The 18,901-nt window shown below is 47.4% G+C and overlaps 1 protein-coding gene across 1 annotated transcript in view; it reads left to right on the forward strand.

Moving 5' to 3' along the window:
- Positions 1-18,901, forward strand: part of LOC144770733 (sialic acid-binding Ig-like lectin 8) — a 398,100-nt gene that overhangs the window by 123,938 nt on the left and 255,261 nt on the right. The gene's annotated exons all lie outside the window — the stretch shown is intronic.

Genomic DNA, 18,901 nt, shown 5'->3' on the forward strand with positions numbered 1-18,901 from the left:
GGGCTTTTAGGGTGAAGCCGAAGAGATATCGGCTGTCTGGGTGGAGGGGGATGGAAAAGAATGCGTTTTTGAGGTCAATGACAGTGAAGGTGGTGGCAGTAGAAGGAATCAAAGTCAGGATGGTGGTGATGTCTGAGACCACGGGGTACTGGGGTACCACCACTTTGTTGATCTCTCGAAGGTCAATGATAAAACGGTATGCTTTCTCATCTCCCTCTCCCTGTTTCTTGATGATGGGCAAGATAGGGCTGTTGCAAACGTTGCTAACCACTTCCTCTACCACTCCTGCGTCTATCAGTGACTGAATAATCTTTACCAATGCCTTCTCGCCCTCGGGCGATATCCGATATTGTGGAAGTTTTGGGAGTGTTGCGTCTGGTCGGACAGTAATGTGCACTGGGTCAATCAACATGCGCCCTACGTCCGAATCCGCCTTGGCCCACAGATACGGAGGCAGAGTGTCAAGCAGGGATGTGTCAGCGTCGGTGATGGAAAACATGCGTCGGGGAGGGCAATGTCTAAGCAGAACGGGGTTGTCGTAAAGGAAAACTCGAACTCCGTCTTGAGAACATCTGATCGTTGCTCGGAAGTGTTTCAATAAGTCAAGTCCCATAATGGCGTCAGGGCTATTGGAGGAAAGCAAAAACGTGGTGTCAGTGGTGTTGTTTTCTAAGTCGAAGAGGATCGGGGCGGACAAAGGGTTAGTGGAGGGCGTTCCATCGAAACCTGTCGATGTTATAAGTGAGCCAGACAAGGGTGCCCTTGGAATCAGTCGTTTAGATAACGCACTACGTGTTGCGCCAGTGTCTACCAGAAAAGGAGACTTTGTACCCAGGACCTTAGCAGTGACGTAAGGGCCTTGCTGGTCAACATAGAGCTCGACTGGATCCCTCCCTTGCCCTTGGCAGTCCTATGCAAAGTTGTGGGCGTCATCGTAGTCAGATTGCTGGTATTGGTTCTGTCTGGGTCGATCAAATGTATTTGGTCTGCCTGATCTGTCGTTAGTCGTGTCATTTGGGGGCCCTCGCTGTTGTCCCTTATTTCTCGGTCCACTTGCTATGTCCTTGGGGTCTTTGTTTCTGATTATTTCCAGAAGAACTGGGCACTGGGATTTCCAATGGCCAGTTCCTTTGCAGAAAGCACACTGGTCCTCTCTAAGGTCTGTACGTCCACTGTGGGGAGTCAAAGTGCGGTCCTGGGGAAATGCAGTCTTAAGGACGTTAGTCTGGTAGTTTCCCCGGTATTGGTCTCGTCCTATAGTCACCCCTTGCAGTTGGGCAATCATCACCCTCTCTTTCAAGTCCTTCTTCTTTTTCTCTGTTGCTCTATCATTTTCATTTTTCTGATGTTCATAATATTGGGCCATCTGGAGGATAGCCGTAGGTTTGGAGGCTGCCCAACTACTCTCGCTAGCCTGCAGTTTCTGGGAGACCTCCGGTGACAGACCCTTAACATAATTCTGGACAAACAGGTGGTGTCCGGTTGCAGTGGTCATGTCCTGGCCGCTGTAATCGGAGAACACCGTTTCAAACCGGGAGAAGTATTCTGATACATCCTCCTGGGGTTTCTGGCGACAGGCCGTTACTATCGACCAGTCCACTTTCTTTTCTGGGATCAGGGTTTTTAATTTCTGTACGATTTTATCTGGAAGGTCTAGAATGGATTTCAAAGGCTTTTGTCCAGGTCCTCGTTGTTTATCAATGTCATCGAGTTGTGACCAGGTATGTCCAAACAGCTCAAGGTGGTCGACTTTCCGGATTTGCTTCCACACATCAGCTGGTAGACACAACCCGAAAAACAAGTCGATGTCAGCCAGGGTCATAATCGTTGAACCTAGGGCTGTACCCAATTCAGTATAGAAGGCAGTGGGGTTTTTACGTAGGTCAGGCAGAGATTTCCGGAATGTCAGAATCTCTTGCCGGTCCCATGGCTGGTAGACCCAGTTGTACACTACCCTTCCTTTTGCATCTTGGTGGTTTGCATCATTGTTAGTCCCTGCACCTCGTGGAGGAACCCAGTAAGGGGCAGCCTCTCGTATCGGCATCATGGTGTTAGATTGCTCAGTTTGTGGTTTGGTCGCTACGGATGTCGTGGGTTTAGTTCCCAATTCTGGTTCAGTGAGGTGGCGGAAAACCTCAAGCGTACGCGTAAGGAGGTCCGTCACATCACACTCGCCCTCATCCCCAATATCGACCTTCCGGTACAGAGTCGTTAGGCTCTCGGGACCTTTGTCTCGATATCGGTCCTCGTATGCGTTCAAGACATGGTAACACAGTCGTACGGTAAAATGTCGTCTGTGGCTCCCTGTATACGAGTTAAACATATCCGTGATGTACTCTTCATCTTCCTTCCTTTCTACCAGTGTCCTTGCTATCTTGTCGATCCCTGCTCGCTCATCTTTGCTTAGTCTGCTTGTTCTTGCAGAACCAGCCCTTCGGGTCTCAGGGTCGCCTAACGTTGTCGTTTGCGTAGTATTTAATACAAGGGGTTCGGCCGGCACAGAGGCCATGGGGGCCGAAGCTGTGGCGCTACCTTCGTTTGTGCCTGGGGGTGGTGAGTGCTGTGCTAAGGGTTGGGAAGGGGCATATGGAGGGGGCATGTAGATGATCGGAGGACCTAACAGCAGATCATCGTTGGCTCGTTGTCTCGAGGGTAAATCAGGGTAGAGCATGGAGGGCGTTCTAACCGGACACTGGCTTGATGTTTCCATTTCTAGTTTCTGTTTGGCTTTCTCTCTTTCCTTTATCTCTCCTTCTAGTTTCTGAGCAGCTAGGTGGGCTGCTTTTCGCAGCTCTTTTCCCAACCTACTCTCAGTTTTCTTTTTACGTTGTTCAGTTTCTTTGCGCCACATGCCGAAACTATCAAGCATAGTGGGCGTTGTCTTGTTTTTACCAAGGGCTGCTTCTAGCGCGTTTATTTTGTCATCATCAAAGGATCCTATCAGTGGCCACTGACTTTCTCAATCCTTTTTCGTATATTTATGCCACAGCTTGTTATAGGCTATAGCGATCAATCCATGCTTCATGAACATGTCCTTATTAGGGGTGCCTTCCAGTGGAGCCGGATGGTTCATCTCTAATAAGCGGTCCGGGCTAAACAGGCTACCAATCAGTGGGGAGAAGACAGACATGACGGTTCACAAAGGGGACAAAAGTCAGCACTGCCTATCTTATCACTGCGTGCAAAGACTAGACAGAATATTCCTATTCTACGTTGTTTGCAGGCAGTGAATACCTCATGAACCAATATCGAATAGTCAACGTTCGGTCAATCAAACAATTCAGTGGGGAGAATAAGTAGGCCCGCAAAGGTCTGCGTTACCTACCCTTTCACTATCTGTAAAAAGGGGGGGGCTCTTTCCTGTTTGCAGACAGAGAATCTCCAGAAAACAGTCTGTGAACAATAGTTCAGGTTCAAATAATTAATCAGTGGGGGAGAAAGATAGGCACGACGGCTGCATTACCTATCCTCCACTGCTTGCAAAGAGAGAGCCTGTTGTTTCTCCGTTTGCAGACAGCGAATCTCCAAATAAATCCACAAAGAGTAATACTAGTATTTTCTAAACACTCAAACAATCATTTCGCAATTCGTCGTGTTTACACGACCTTACCCGGACCGCATGGACAGTTTCTTGTCTTCCGAATCCAGCGCCCGATCGTCCTCTTTTCTTCGTAATCCTCGCAGCACTCCTGATGGTTCCCAGTCAGGACCGTAGATCACTCGAGAGAGGTCTGTTCGGAACCAGTGAAGTTCGGATGATCGGCTGTCAGACGAGGGTCTATCGGACAGGTGCACTCCCGATCGTTGCAGTCATTCACTCTGTCGTCAGGACCTCTCCCACTGGATCCACGAGTCACTGATGGGCCCCACGTTGGGCGCCAATTGTAAAAACAGGTAAGGGACAATCAATATTTGCCCGGCGGTATCGCCTCTTTAACCCACAAAATATTAATCAATGAAGAGACAGGCGCTGGAGACTGGAAGGCAGGAAACAAGGGTTTATTCTCTCCGGAGGAGAACACATCAGTTCGGACAGCAAGTATCGTCACGAGGTGCTCTAACCGCATCTCTGAGGCCTGGCCTCTTATACACAGGTTTATGAATTTTATTGCAGGTAACACATTGCAATGCTTTGAAGTATGAAAGGACATCCTCGGAATCTCCCCTTCAGGCCCGTTCCCACACACATTTACAGTTGAAGTCCCCACCCCGGTCACAATAGGTTATGATTATCGCGCAGCTGGACATTCTGCCGATTCACGGAATGTGTGGGGTTGATCGGATATCATAGGGTGGGGGCTTTGATCAATTCGAGGGTCCTTTAATGGGGGAAGCTTCCTACTGTACGGGGGGGGGAAATAAACAGTATCCGCAGGGCCAGGTGGCGGCCTGGGAACGAGGAAGACAAACGGGCACGCAGGAAAGGGGTTTGTATCAAAGGACCTGGGACCATGAAAGGAATGAAGGGAGGTGTCGCGCTGGGAACAGGATGGGATTCCGGGACAGAGCTGCGCTGAAGAGGGGTTTACGACTCAAGGCATGTGAGAGCAGGGGGGGGGGTTGTCAGCGCGCGGGGGGGGATGCCTGCGAGGTTGAGAGAGAGAGAGAGAGAGAGACGCGCTGGCTATCAGCGAGGGGCAGGGAGGCCATGGTGCTCAAAATGGCTGCCGCTTACGTGCACGAATGGGTTCAAGAAGGGCAAGATGGCGCCGATAATGTTGACGTTTGCAGCCTAACTTTTAACAGTAGGGATTAATTTGAAGCAGAGAGCAAACGCACAGTGTTGCACTCATAGAAGTTCACAACAATAACATTATTTAAAAGATAAGGACAAGTGAAATGGATACTGTAACTGTATGTTGTAGTTGTCCTGGTGAAATTGGGAAGTTGCATGCATCCAGCCATTCCTCTTATTCGCGGTACTTCTCCATTCCATCGGGCACTCCGTCGATCAATCTTGGTGACCACACTGTCCACTGCCTGCCTGGCTGATGCGGAATTGCGGATTGCTATGGTAAGCCTGAGTTAATGTTTTTCCCATCACACAGGGTAAGTGCAGACCTGTAATTGTCGATGGAAAAACAGAAAGGGATATTAAAACACCCTAGAGGAAAAATATAAGGTACGGTGTGTAGTGCAAAAATAACACTTTCACTTTCAGAGTCTCTTTTTCCTGGATAATAATTAGCACACAGCAGGCCAGGGCCATGCAGACGGTCAAGGCAGGCAGCACTGAGTGAACCAACCTCCATGTAGCATACCTCTTTGACACAGACAGACAAAGCAGATCTAATTTTATACAGTAAGCCACATAGCTGCAATTTTACATGAACCGCTGTCTGGACTCTTGCATAACACTACACTGGCTCGACCACTCCATGCCATGACTAGACAGACATGTAGTTTTACTGTGGTTGTTGTTGACTTGTTTACCTGTTTCCCACTCACAAAATGGCCATAGTTCTCCGTAATCAACGATGATGATGTATCCATCTCAGTGAGTGACTGTAAAGATATTATGTAACTTTGGTCATCATGACTCATCTTCATCATGGTGTTGACAAACTCAATGTTGTTCATGCAGTCACAGTCTACACACAGTGAGTCCAAGGACATTTTCCATATTAAAAAAATGCAACATAGTGGCCCCTGCAGTAGAAGTACATGCCATCTCATCATTCATTACGTGTTCCACTTCTTGTCAGCATCTTATTCTTAAGTGAAGGGCCACAGGGCAGCCTCTCGTGTCAATTTCAGAAGTAACAGTCAGCATAGTCAGTCATTCCAGTTCCACTTCTTTTGAGGGCACTCGTCTACGAAGCAACAGTTTCTTGATTCTGCGTAATCCGGCCATCTGCCGAGAGGGAAACAAATGGATAGGGCGAGTCTGGAGGAGGAGGATAGAGGAGCATGAATGAGTTGTGAACTTGTGAACTTCAGAAATGCAGACAGCGTCACCTTCAATATGGAAATAAGACGAAGACAGTGCTGCTGATGGATATGTTGTGATTAGAGTTTTGTTGTGCTAAAAGTTGCAAAACAAAGAAAGACACACAGAAATAAAAGTGAATAAGGATGAAAAAAAAGTAAATATTTCAAGCCTAGGTGTCAGGGAAGTAGAGCTCGTCCTCAAACTCTGTGAATTGAACCTGGAGTAGGTCAGCTAACAGAGAAGAACTTCGTCACCTAAGTCGGTGTCCTCTTCTTCCTGCGTGGATTCATGTATTTTGTAATCTGGTCCTTTTTGAAGTTATAATGGCACCCGCAGCACTGAAAACACGTTCAGAAGACACTTTTGCAAGTGGGCAAGCCAAATAATTTAGAGCCAGCTTGGTGATCAGTGACCATTGAGGCCTTTTCCCAGGCCAATACACCAATGGGTTCTGATCAAAGAAGACCTCTGTTGGGTCATCCAGATAGGCCTGCACAATCCACTCAAGGTCCTCCATGTGTGCTCCACTTTGCGTATCATCTGTTGCCTTTGCATCAACACTGGAACGAGAAAACCCATGATGAGTTATCCAATCGGCTTCCGACAATATTATGGCTGGGCCTGGTGCAGGTGATGATGATGATACAGTTGCTGCTGTCGGTAATGGCTGTGAGGGAAAGTGACTGCCTTCAGCCACAAAAGTGGACCTTGACGCCGGATGGCCTGCTGCTTCAGTAGTACTTGTGGTGGTTCCTTCAATTTCCTGCCACTCTTTTTCGAACCGAGTGGCTGACAGAGCTATCCATGGTTTGTACTTGGAAGCATCTGCTTCATAAAAAGGAATGAATGTATTGCTGGCCAGTGCCTTTTTGGACTGTGGATCCAGAATAGTGGCACAAATGTAATGTTGCACTGAATGTATTGCTTTAAGCCTTTCTTTGTCAACTAGGCAGCTTAATAAGCTCTCTGCGTCTTGTTTTTCAGCATCAACACTGTAAGTTGAAGAAACCGCCTTCAGTTGGTGCTCTAGCATGCACAACAATGGGATAGCTTTGCCCAAAGTACAGTCTTCCCTGCTGACTTCACACCTCAAAAGGACGAAGCATGTCTGTCAGGATTTTAACCAGGTCCCATTCATCCACCTCTAGCCTCATGTCTTTCATAGAAGCACCCGGTGCGTTAAAGATTACCAAGTACTGCTCAAACAGACGCACAAGCATGTAGAAGGTTGAGTTCCAACGTGTTGCCTCCTCCTGGATGAGTCTTCTGACTGGCACTCTACGGTTACATTGAATGATCCTCAGCTGCTTCCAAGCCTTAAAAGAATGGCTGAAATGTGTGCAGATTTTTCGGCAGGTGGTTAGTAACTTGCTGACTGTGTTTTCTTTTTTCAAGAAATATTGAACAACAATGTTAATACTGTGCGCCAAACACGGCGCTCTGAAATAGCCACCATCAGACATGCCCTTAACTATATTACTGCCATTATCCATGGAAACATAAACAATCATGCACTTTCTTGGCTGCAGCCATTCATAGACCTTACTGTTAAACTCCTCTAAAATGTTTACTGCAGTATGAGATTTCTCATTGGCAAACATGGCTACAGTTGCTATCTTCTCTCTAACCCCCGCAAAAGAGACCCAGTGTGCAGTGATGCACATGTAATCAACGGCTTGGCAACTGGTCCACATATCTGTTGTCAGGTGGATAGTGTGAACAGCACTCTTGCAAAGCTGCCCCAATCACCTCCAGCACATCGTGATGTAGTGCTGGAACCGCAACTCTGGCAAAATAGGACCAGCTAGGAACCTTCCATTTAGGGCAGACTGTTACCACAAATTCTAGAAAACCCACCCCTTCCACAAAAGAAAAATGGAGAAGGTACAGAGCTAACATTTTAGCCAGCATTGCATTATACAGACGTGCCGTTGGATGATTGCGTTCAAATGGTGCCTCCGACCAAAACATGCTTTTAATGGTGGTGTGGACCATTTTCATATGTGATGAGGATCCAGACTTCTTCAACCCAGTTAGGCTCATTGATGTACTTTTTCTCATTGGTGTCTCTACCAGACTACTGTGCCTCCTAGATGTTGCTGGGGTAGAGGAGGGTGTGGGCACTACCACTGCAGTGCTGCTGCCAGGGGTACTGTGTGTACCAGAAACAATGTCTCTTGGTTCTTCACCTCCCCCCTGCACGATCAGCTCCTCGTCATCAGATGCAATATAAATGGATACATTTGGATTTGTACTTTTGGCTTTCCGGATGTTACTTAGGTGCGCCTCCCACTGGATAATGTGGTGTTTTTGGAGATTACCTCTCTGGCCTCCAATACCATTGTTGGACACATGACTAGGTTTTCCGCCTTTTTGCTAATACTAAAGAAGTCCCAAACTGGGGACTGGAGATTTCTGGTGGTGGTGGAGGTGGTGGAGGTGCTATTTTCAATGCCAGATGAAGTGGAGGATGGGTGTGGTGGAATTTGACTCTGTTGTGCACTTACAGCACCACTTCTTGAGGTAATGGAGGTCGAGCTGGATGGAGCTGGATGGAGGTCCCTGCCGGCCCTTCGGACGAGAAAATATGGAAGCTGTAGGTCGTGCTGGTGTAGTAGTTACCTGTGTTGGTGTTGGTGGTGGTACCAGTGGTACCATGCCGCACACTTCCTGCACAGCAGCATTTTTGGATAGGGTAAAAATGTCTGTCTGCTGCATGCCTGCTGAGGCTGGAGTGACGACTGTGATGACTGGGTCGTTATAGTCAGACTGTTCATCAGCAGCAGAATACACCACTTCTACTTCTTCTTTGTCATCACCCATAACTGAAAGCCTTGCGGGAACCTTCCTTTTACCTAGCTTTGTCGGTTTATGGTGTGCCTCCCTCTCAGAATGCATTGGTCAGACCCTCCAGGATTTCGCGATTTCTTTTGTAAAAATGCAGCGATTTTTACAAAAGCGCCCGTGAAATCGGCACTTTTGTAAAAATGCTGCGATTTTTACAAAAGGGTGGGTTTAAAAAAAAAAAATTTTAGTGGACCAGGTCTGATTGGTGAGGGTGCACTGTGGGCACATCTCTTGAGCTTGGGAGACACCCACCAACTCCATAAGGTATGCTTGTGTGGCCTCAAAAGCACAAACATCAGATGTGCTGCCATATCTTCAGCCCTCACTTGCACTTGAATGCTATTATGTAGTAACTATGTGGCAATCACAATGTATGAACACAAGTGCACGGGGGACAACGTCTTTACTGTTTTGTGTTGTTGAAACAGCTTTTACCATCTTTGATTGGAGCCAGTACTGGAACTCCATTCAAATGGCCCTGCAGCTGACAGTGTGACTTCATTCTTGGTGATGCGTAGAGAAAGCCATATGCTGTGTTCATCTCATACTGCCTGCCAATCATTCATCGAGCATATCTCACTAGTTGTCTCTTTTCCACAAAGGGTGTGTTTGGCTCGCTTGCAGTGCTACATGGTTGGGATAACTGAAATGGGTTAAGGGTCACAATTGCCTTATATATTTTGCCAGTCTATAGCTAGAAGATCTAACTTACTCTTTATCGTCCCCAAGAATTCCATCCGCATCTCAACCAGCTCAGACGTCAACCTCGCTAGCGCCGAACACCTTCACTTCCAGATCCACACCGACCCCAAGACCACACTCAGAGGCACCCTCCTCTACAGGCCACCAGGACCCCGTGCACAATTCAGTGAAGACATCATTGACTTTATCACCCCACACGCCCTCCCTTCCGAGAACTACATTCTATTGGGAGACCTCAATTTCCACCTGGAGAAAAGCAACGACAACAACTCCACCACACTTCTGGACAATCTCGCCAACCTCGGACTCAAACAACTTGTTAATACCCCCACTCACTACGCAGGTCACACACTCGACCCCATCTTCACCTCCAGCAAACATATCTCCTTCAGCCACACCACAGCTCTCCATTGGACGGACCACAGCTGCGTTCACTTTACCTACAAAAAGACCATAACCCACAACCACCCTCAACCCACTCTACGAAGAAACTGGAACAAAATCACCACCGACCAAATCTCCTCATCGCTTCTCCAAAACCCCCCTGCCCACTCTTCAAACGCCAACCAAGCAGCCATTAACCTCACTCAATGGCTAACCAACAGCGCTGACAACCTAGCACCCCTGAAAAAACGCCAAATCAAACTAGGCAGCAAAAACGCCCCTTGGTTCAACGATGATCTTAAGAAATCCAAGAAACTCTGCCGCTCCCCTATGAAGGCCTGGAAAAAAAAAAAGCTCCAGCACCAGGGACGCCTTCAAAAACGCCACCCGCAGACACCACCAACTGATCCGGACTGCCAAGAAAGCCGCTTTCAAAGACCGAATTGACAACAACGCCCACAACAGCAAGGAATTATTCAACATCACTCCCTCTCAAGCCCTTTGCGACTCCCTAGCCTCGTTCTTCCACTACAAAATCGCAGACATCCACAACAGCTTTGACAACCAACCCGGAGACCAACACACCCAACCTTCTGCAGTACCTTCTCCCCCCTTGAACATCCTTAAGGACTGGGACCCAATCTCCACTGAGGACACCATCCGCCTAATGAACTCCATCCACTCAGGATCCCCCACAGACCCATGCCCCCACCACATCTTCAACAAAGCAGATTCCATCATAGCACCACACCTCCGAGACGTCATCAACTGCTCCCTCAACTCCGCCACATTCCCGGAAACCTGGAAACACGCCGAACTCAGCGCCCTTCTGAAAAAACCCACAGCTGACCCGACCGAACTCAAAAACTACCGCCCCATCTCGCTCCTTCCATTCCCGGCCAAAGTCATCAAGAAAGCTGTCAACAACCAACTCGCCGCCTTTCTCGAAGCCAACAAATCCCTCGACTCCTCACAGTCCGGCTTCCAGGCCAAACACAGCACTGAGACCGCACTCATCGCAGCAACAGACGACATTGGAACTCTATTGGACAATGGTGACACAGTCGCCCTCATCCTCCTCGACCTCTCCGCAGCCTTCGACACAGTCTGTCATAGCACCCTTATACAACGCCTCAGAAACATCGGAATCCAAGGAAAAGCACTGGAATGGATCACCTCGTTCCTTGCCGAAAGAACTCAGAGAGTCCGCCTCCCACCATTCAAGTCAGAGGCCACTGAAGTCATTTGCGGCGTACCACAAGGATCTTCACTCAGCCCCACCCTCTTCAACGTATACATGAGCCCCCTCGCGGCCATCGCACGCCAACACAACCTCAACATCATCTCCTACGCTGATGACACTCAACTGATCCTCTCACTCACCAAAGACCCTAACACCGCCAAAACCAACCTACATGAAGGAATGAAAGAAGTAGCTGAATGGATGAAGCACAGCCGTCTGAAACTGAACTCAGACAAAACAGAAGTCCTTATCTTAGGTACCTCCCCCTCCGCCTGGGACGACTCTTGGTGGCCAGAGGCCCTTGGAAAAGCACCCATCCCAACGGACCACGCACGGAACCTGGGTATCATCCTGGACTCCTCACTCTCGATGACCAGACAAGTCAACGCCGTTTCTTCATCTTGCTTCAACATTCTTCGCATGCTCAAAAAAACATTTCGCTGGATCCCCACCGAAACCAGAAAAACGGTCACCCACGCACTGGTTACAAGCCGCCTGGACTACGGAAACACCCTCTACGCCGGTACCACAGCAAAAGTTCAGAAAAAACTCCAACGCATCCAGAACGCTTCAGCCAGACTCATTCTAGACATCCCGCGTAATGACCATATCTCTGGCCACCTGATAAAACTCCACTGGCTCCCAGTCAACAAGAGGATAACATTCTGCCTCCTAACCCACGCACGCACACAAAGCACTTTACGAACTTGGACCCGAATGCCTCAACACACGACTTTCCTTCTACACCCCCTCCCGCCAGCTACGCTCCTCCAACCAAGCCTTTGCCGTTGTACCTCGCATCAACAAAACGACCATGGGAGGAAGATCCTTCTCCTACCAGGCAGCTAAAACCTGGAACTCACTTCCCACTCACCTTCGCCTCACTCAGAACCACCTAGCATTCAGAAAGCAACTTAAAACTTGGATATTCGACAAGTAATCCCCCACCCTTCTTCAAGCGCCTTGAGACCCTCTGGGTATGTAGTGCGCTATATAAATCAACTGAATTGAATTGAATTGAATCCTTGTAGAGCTTTTCACCATTGTCATCTCCTGCTCTAAACTGTCATTGGGGGATTGCTTAGTCATCTGTCATTAGTGACCAACCTTAGTCCAGCAAATGCAGACAAGTGGAGTGTTAAACATGGCAAGCATAGGAAAAGTTCACCTTCTACATGGCAACTTCACACTCTTTACAAAAAGTGCCTTTGACCTTGCTTCCACTGGATGGTTTAGAGGCATCCATTCATGAAGATGACACACAGTTGCAAGGAGATATTAAAAACGTCATCAATGAATTTAAAGTCATATGCAGTGATCTCGCTGCCAGCATTCAAATGTAATGTAACTAAGTGCTCATACCTGATGCAGGATGGCTGATGTTGAACTTCACAGACACAAAGTGCCGTCAAAAAATGAGACACATAAATATAATCAAGCTTGATTAACTTTAAAACAGAGATGAGCGTTCCACGACATCAAAGTGATTGAGGTCCACAAACTGGACCATGAAGAAATTAATGATGTATCGTGCATATTAAAACAGCGCATTAAGGCTCATAGCAAAGATGGTATCACTATGATTTAATTAATTCAATAAGACTTCTCAGGGTACTTAGGGACTACTTCTGCTCACAGTTATTTTTGTGATGGCTGATGGTCTCATAGGATCTTTTGGTTGTGTGTTTATTTTGCTATGGTTATGTATAAGTTTGTCTGCTTCCTTCTGGTGCTCCCTAGTCATCTAACTGAACCCACCAGTTTAGTTCCAGGTATACATCCATGTGTATGCAAGCAGCTGGTTCACCAAGGCCAGTTTCCTCCAATAGATGGGGATATTGTCTGTCATTGCATAATGCAGAAAGATTAGTGCATGATTGTGATCTACAACTGATGAGTTTATGTTGTTCTCTACTGTACCATACAGTTGATATTGTATGATTGAGCCTGTGTCCATCAGAGAGCTTTCTCTCTTTTTACTTACTGCAGCATTCAATATTTCAAATTAACTCTGACTTAATGCATGTTTTGATGGCAGCAGTGCTTGGAAATATGGAGCAGTTTTTCATACTTCGTGTTTCCGAGATCTACAGTCAGAAAACATGCACCGACTCAAAGATATTTCAATTTTAATAAATGCACTTAAAACGGCAAAAAGAAATACAGACTCCCTCTGCAGTGCATATAATGGCATCATGTTATGACCCACTGGCTTTTTCCAATTCTATTTTCTTGTATCTGACCTTGCAAGACTATTGATAATTCAACACTCAGATGAGAATAATACCTATAACATTTTCTGAGTTTAAAGTAAACTTGGCAAAGTCAGTCCTTTTCTTGGTGGTTATCTACAAGGCCAAATGAAGGAGACAGTTTTTTTTCTGGTTGACCTCTTCCTTCAAATATGTGGGTGTCTTTTCTCTATTATACTTATCTGCATTTTATAATAATGTTATTTTTTATCGAGCCATTTCTGAAGGGTTCTGAATAGGTGGGGTGAATTGACTAAGTGTTGATTAAAATGATGAAACCTAGAAAGTGAATGTGCTACTTACCTGTCCATGACGCTGATGATTGTCATCCCCAATTCCTTCTTTTCAGACCTAGGCAATTTCATCATTTTCTTAAGAAGTTTGTCTAACTCGGACCAACCCCCCCACTCTCACCTCAGCTAATCTCTGCATCCTCAAGGAAAGAGGAGTATTAGTTAGCCTCCCTTCTGATGATAGTAACTTTAATTTAAAATGCGCCCAGTGGCAGGACCACTATTTATTTGTGGGTGAGGTAGGTATCTGCGCCCTCCCCCAATGTATGCAGACTGTGCGTGAATTAACATATTTAGAGTACCTTGGATAGTTTTGCAGCCAATTATTTCCACCTTTTTGTGCATGCACAGTGCGAAAAATGGTAAGTTAATGATGCAGACTTAACCCAATGTGACAGTTCCGAATGAGTGTATTTTTAGAACCTTAGCATAAAGAAGGGAACCCTGTCGAGGGGTAGTGAGCCAAAATCTGTTTTCTAATTTCCATCTGTTTCAAAATTCCTGCTATGTTTCTTTTTAAACAAAACCAGGAGTCACAATTCCCACACCTGCACTAGGACACGTTCTAATAGAGGAGTGATCGATATAGAATGGTGGTAGAGCAGCAACATATCAATCAATCAATCAAAGCATTTATATAGCGCACTACTCACCCGGAGGGTTTCAAGGCGCTGAGTACAACCGGGGACAAACTTGAGCTGAGTGAGGTCGCTGTGGGCTAAAACACCTCCCAGGGGCTGAAGTTAATGTCAGACCCTCCAGGATTTCGCGAGAATGAATGATGAGTAAAATAAAGTGCCCCAAAAATTCCGCAAAATTTTCATATTTGTGCCACTAAATTTCCATTTTTGTGCCGCTAAATTTGCTAGTCCATCCGCTATATCCTGGGGGGGTATGATTGGTGGGTGCCAATCAAGATCTAGATCATCAGAAGGAAGGGGGCTTGAAGAAGAACTTGTACTAGCCCTCCTTGACCTATTCCTTGCTGGGGATCTGGAAGACAATGGATCATCATGAGGAGTGGCTTGCTTGGCTGATACCTCCGCATGAATCTCCATTTCCTGATGTGCCCCTACTTCTGGAGGAACAAGCATTGTGGACAGTTGTGCCTCTCCATGCGCCTATCGATGTGCCTCTACTTGCGTCTCTCCATGCGCCTCTACTTGCACCTCTACTTGCGCCTCTACTTGTGCCTCTACTTGCGCCTCTCCATGCGCCTCTCCATGCGCCTCTCCCTGCGCCTCTCCATGCGCCTCTCCTTGCACCTATCCTTGCGCCTCTCCTTGCCCTTCTCCTTGCTCCTTGCGGCTCTCCTTGCCCTTCTCCTTGCTCCTTGCGCCTCTCCTTGCACCTCTCCTTGTTGAACCTGTGGTTGTCATAGTAGCTGTGGTTGAACACTCGTCAGATGAGTTATACCCTGCATTGATTGGATGCTTCTTTGCGATGAGTCAACGCCAACATCACTGGTCGATGGTGAAAGAGCAATTAAAGTGGTTGCCTCTGCGGCACTCATGGGCTTGGGCCTAACTTGGCGTGGTGGCACTGAGACCAATGAAGCGGAGGTGCTGCTCCCAGCTTGGTCCCCGGCAGACACCGATGCTGCAGGCGTAGTTTTTTTTCCCCAAAAAAAGTGGCGGTCGGCACACCAGTCTCCTGCGTAAGTGGCACCACTTGCTTCTTCTGCTCCTTCTTACTGGCAGTGGCACTGGCAACTTTCTTGGTAGAGGAGCTACGGCCACCTTTCTTTGGGCCCATCTTCTTCAGATGTCAGAACAGCAGGACGCAGTTGCATGAGTTGCAGAGTTGTCTGTGGCCACACGTGACGTCACGTGATGTTGTGCACACGACACCACACACCGCAGCAGGACTTCTTCCTGGCACTACAACAACTAGGCATTTATTATTATTAACACAACACACCCAAAAACGGAAAGACCCAAAATAAAAATTGCAATTCTAATCCAAAATGGATGTTTAAATTAATAGAAGAGAGACCACACAGAGAGAGTTGTTTCAAGCACCACTGAGTACCCCTGGGCATAATGGATGAAAGCAAGGCATGCTGGTTGCACAAAGCACACTGCCTGGCTTAAAAATGGCCCCTAGACCCCCACCCACATGGCCAGGCCCTGGCCCAGGCCTCAAAATGGCCCCCACCCACATGGCCAGGCCCTGGACCAGGCCCCAACAACAACCAAAAAATCGAAATAAACACAAAAATCACCCCAATCCAATGCCATTCTTGCCCTAAATGATGTTTAAATTCAAGAGACCCCACAGAAAGACATGGCCCATGCACCACTGAGTAAGTACCCCTGTGCATAATGGATGAAAGCAAGTCAGACTGGGTGCAGGCCTATGGCACAAATCACACTGCTTGGCTTCAAAATGGCCCCTAGACCCCCACCCAGATGGCCAGGCCCTGGACCAGGACTCGAAATGCCCCCCACCCACATGGCCAGGCCCTGGACCAGGCCCCAACAACACCCAAAAAATCGAAATAAACACAAAAATCACCCCACTCCAATGCCATCCATGCCCTAAATGATGTTTAAATTCAAGAGACCCCACAGAAAGACTTGGCCCATGCACCACTTCCTACCCCTGGGCATAATGGATGAAAGCAAGGCAGACTGGTTGCAGGCCTATGGCACAAAGCGCACTGCCTGGCTTCAAAATGGCCCCTAGACCCCCACCCACATGGCCAGGCCCTGGACCAGGCCTCAAAATGGCCCCCACCCACATGGCCAGGCCCTGCACCAGGACCTAACAACACCCAAAAAATTGAAATACACACAAAAATCACCCCACTCCAATGCCATCCATGCCCTAAATGATGTTTAAATTCAAGAGACCCCATAGAAAGACTTGGCCCATGCACCACTTCCTACCCCTGGGCATAATGGATGAAAGCAAGGCAGACTGGTTGCAGGCCCATGGCACAAAGCGCACTGCCTGGCTTCAAAATGGCCCCTAGACCCCCACCCACATGGCCAGGCCCTGGACCAGGCCTCAAAATGGCCCCCACCCACATGGCCAGGCCCTGCACCAGGACCTAACAACACCCAAAAAATTGAAATACACACACAAACCACCCCAATCCAATGCCATCCATGCCCTAACGGATGTTTAAATTCAAGAGACCCCACAGAAAGACTTGGCCCATGCTCCACTGACTACCCCTGGTCCTACTGGCTAGTGTGGCTTTAACACGCACCCCAAAATTACAAAAAACTTCCACATAGATATAACAGTGAACTATTCAATTCCATGCCATCCATGCCGTAAAGGATATTTAAGTTCAACAAAACTCACAGAAACAGTTGTATCATGCACCGATGACTAACCCTGGACCTACTGGATACTGTGGCTACCCACAATATATATTTTTTTAAGTTGTGAAAAAGTTTATAAATTGTAGTTGCAGCAGCTGCAATGCCCCAAACTAACAAAACCAACTTACTTGTAAATTCTCAACTCCAAAAGTGATCCAAACAAAAAGTCCTCAAATGCAAATATCCAGCAGCAGCCACAAAGAGTAATCCTTCCAGCTCCAGATCCAAATGAAAAGTGACCAGGACATGGACAAAGCACTGGGAGGAGCCTGCTGGACAGGAACAGGAAATTGGAGACAGTGGGGCACTTCTTTCCTCCCAACCCCCCAAAAATGCACTCCTTGCACAAAAAAGTGCAGCCAAATGTCAATCTGAGGAGTTATTCTGATCCAAATCATCAATTTCAGAAGGTTTATGCTGCCAGCGATAGATTTCTTGTGCAGCATTTCAATTTTTGCGATTTCGGGAAAGCGAGATGTTCAAATCTCCCGCCGGATGTCAGCTGCTCGGGGCAGCTACGTGTTCGCAATTGTTTACTCTCGCGATGCGTGATCGCGGGCCCTTATGACGTATTTGCGTTCTGAAAGTCTCGCATTGCAAGATGGCGGGACTCCATGACGTACTCGCGGTCAAATAGTCTCGCGTGATCACGCCATGACATACACGAGGTCGAAAAGTCTTGCGCGATCACGCAGCAAGATCGAAAATGGCGCAGCGCACGCAAAATGTAAATGTAAATGTATGAAACTTATATAGCGCAGGACTTACCCTGGGGCATCTCCGCGCTTGCTTAGGGAACCCGTCCTGGTATTCCCCTGTGAGAAACCCCGGCAGGGTATCCACAAGGTGAAAGCCAGGCATCCCGCCGCGAGGGGCCGATGTGGAGATTAAGCAAGCTATTGCCCAGAGTCGCAGAGTGTGACCCCGTGAGTCGAGTAGGCACCGGAGCGAGAATTGTCGAGACCGTGGAATTTATGAGCCCGAGACCCGCCGAGGCGGGGAATCGAACCCTGGTCCACGGTCGATCTCAGATTCCGGGTCTGCCGCCTCTAACCACTGAGCCACACTTCTCCACAGCGCACGCAAACCGGGAGGAAAACAACTCGGCAAACTCAGAATCACGGTAAGTCAACGCCGTGCGCGTGAGATTGTATTTTTGAAGCGTGACAAAGCAAAAAAAATCCGCCAACTCGCGAATTGCAAATTCTTTGACAATTTCTCACGATTCACGGACCGCGAAATTGCAAAAAATTCGCAAATTCTGCGAGCGCAACGGATTTTCAGCCCATGCTTAACTGGGTCATTATGGTTCAGAAACAGAGTGAAAGTAGCATTGGTGCCAATGGAGTCGAATGTAGTAATTGAATTCCTAGATGAGTTGTTTGAAAGGGAAGGTTTTCCTTCTTCCTTGTTGTCCAACAATGGTTTTCAATTCACCTCAGCGGTTTTTGAAGATTTTCTTTCTTCAAGAGGCATTCAGCATAAAAGAGCAACCCTCTATCATCCTGAAATTAATGGTTTGGTTGAGAGGTTTGTGAAGGTCTTGAAAGAATGTTTGAAGCAAGTGATTGTGTCAGGATCTAACTGGGAACTAGCTATGAGAAAGAAAGTAAGATAATATAAGTTTACACCACATTCTTCCACAGGTTAGTCTCCTTTTCGACTTTTCAAGGGAAGAATGCCCAATGTTGAAGTTTATCCTTCTTGGGTCTTAGCAAAAAGACCATGGTTGATGTGAATGTTGGCTCTATTGAAGGATGGAAACAGAAGGAAAGACAAGTTTGGTTTGATGACCGCAAAGCTACAAAGGAAACAGTTGTGTCTGTGGGCGATTGGATCAAAATTAAGTTGCCCCGCCTTGGTACAGGAAGTTCCAAATTTAGTAAACCATTTAAAGTGATTAAGGTTTTTAA

Source organism: Lissotriton helveticus, chromosome 7 (genome assembly GCF_964261635.1).
Source record: "Lissotriton helveticus chromosome 7, aLisHel1.1, whole genome shotgun sequence".
Lineage (NCBI taxonomy): Eukaryota > Metazoa > Chordata > Amphibia > Caudata > Salamandridae > Lissotriton > Lissotriton helveticus.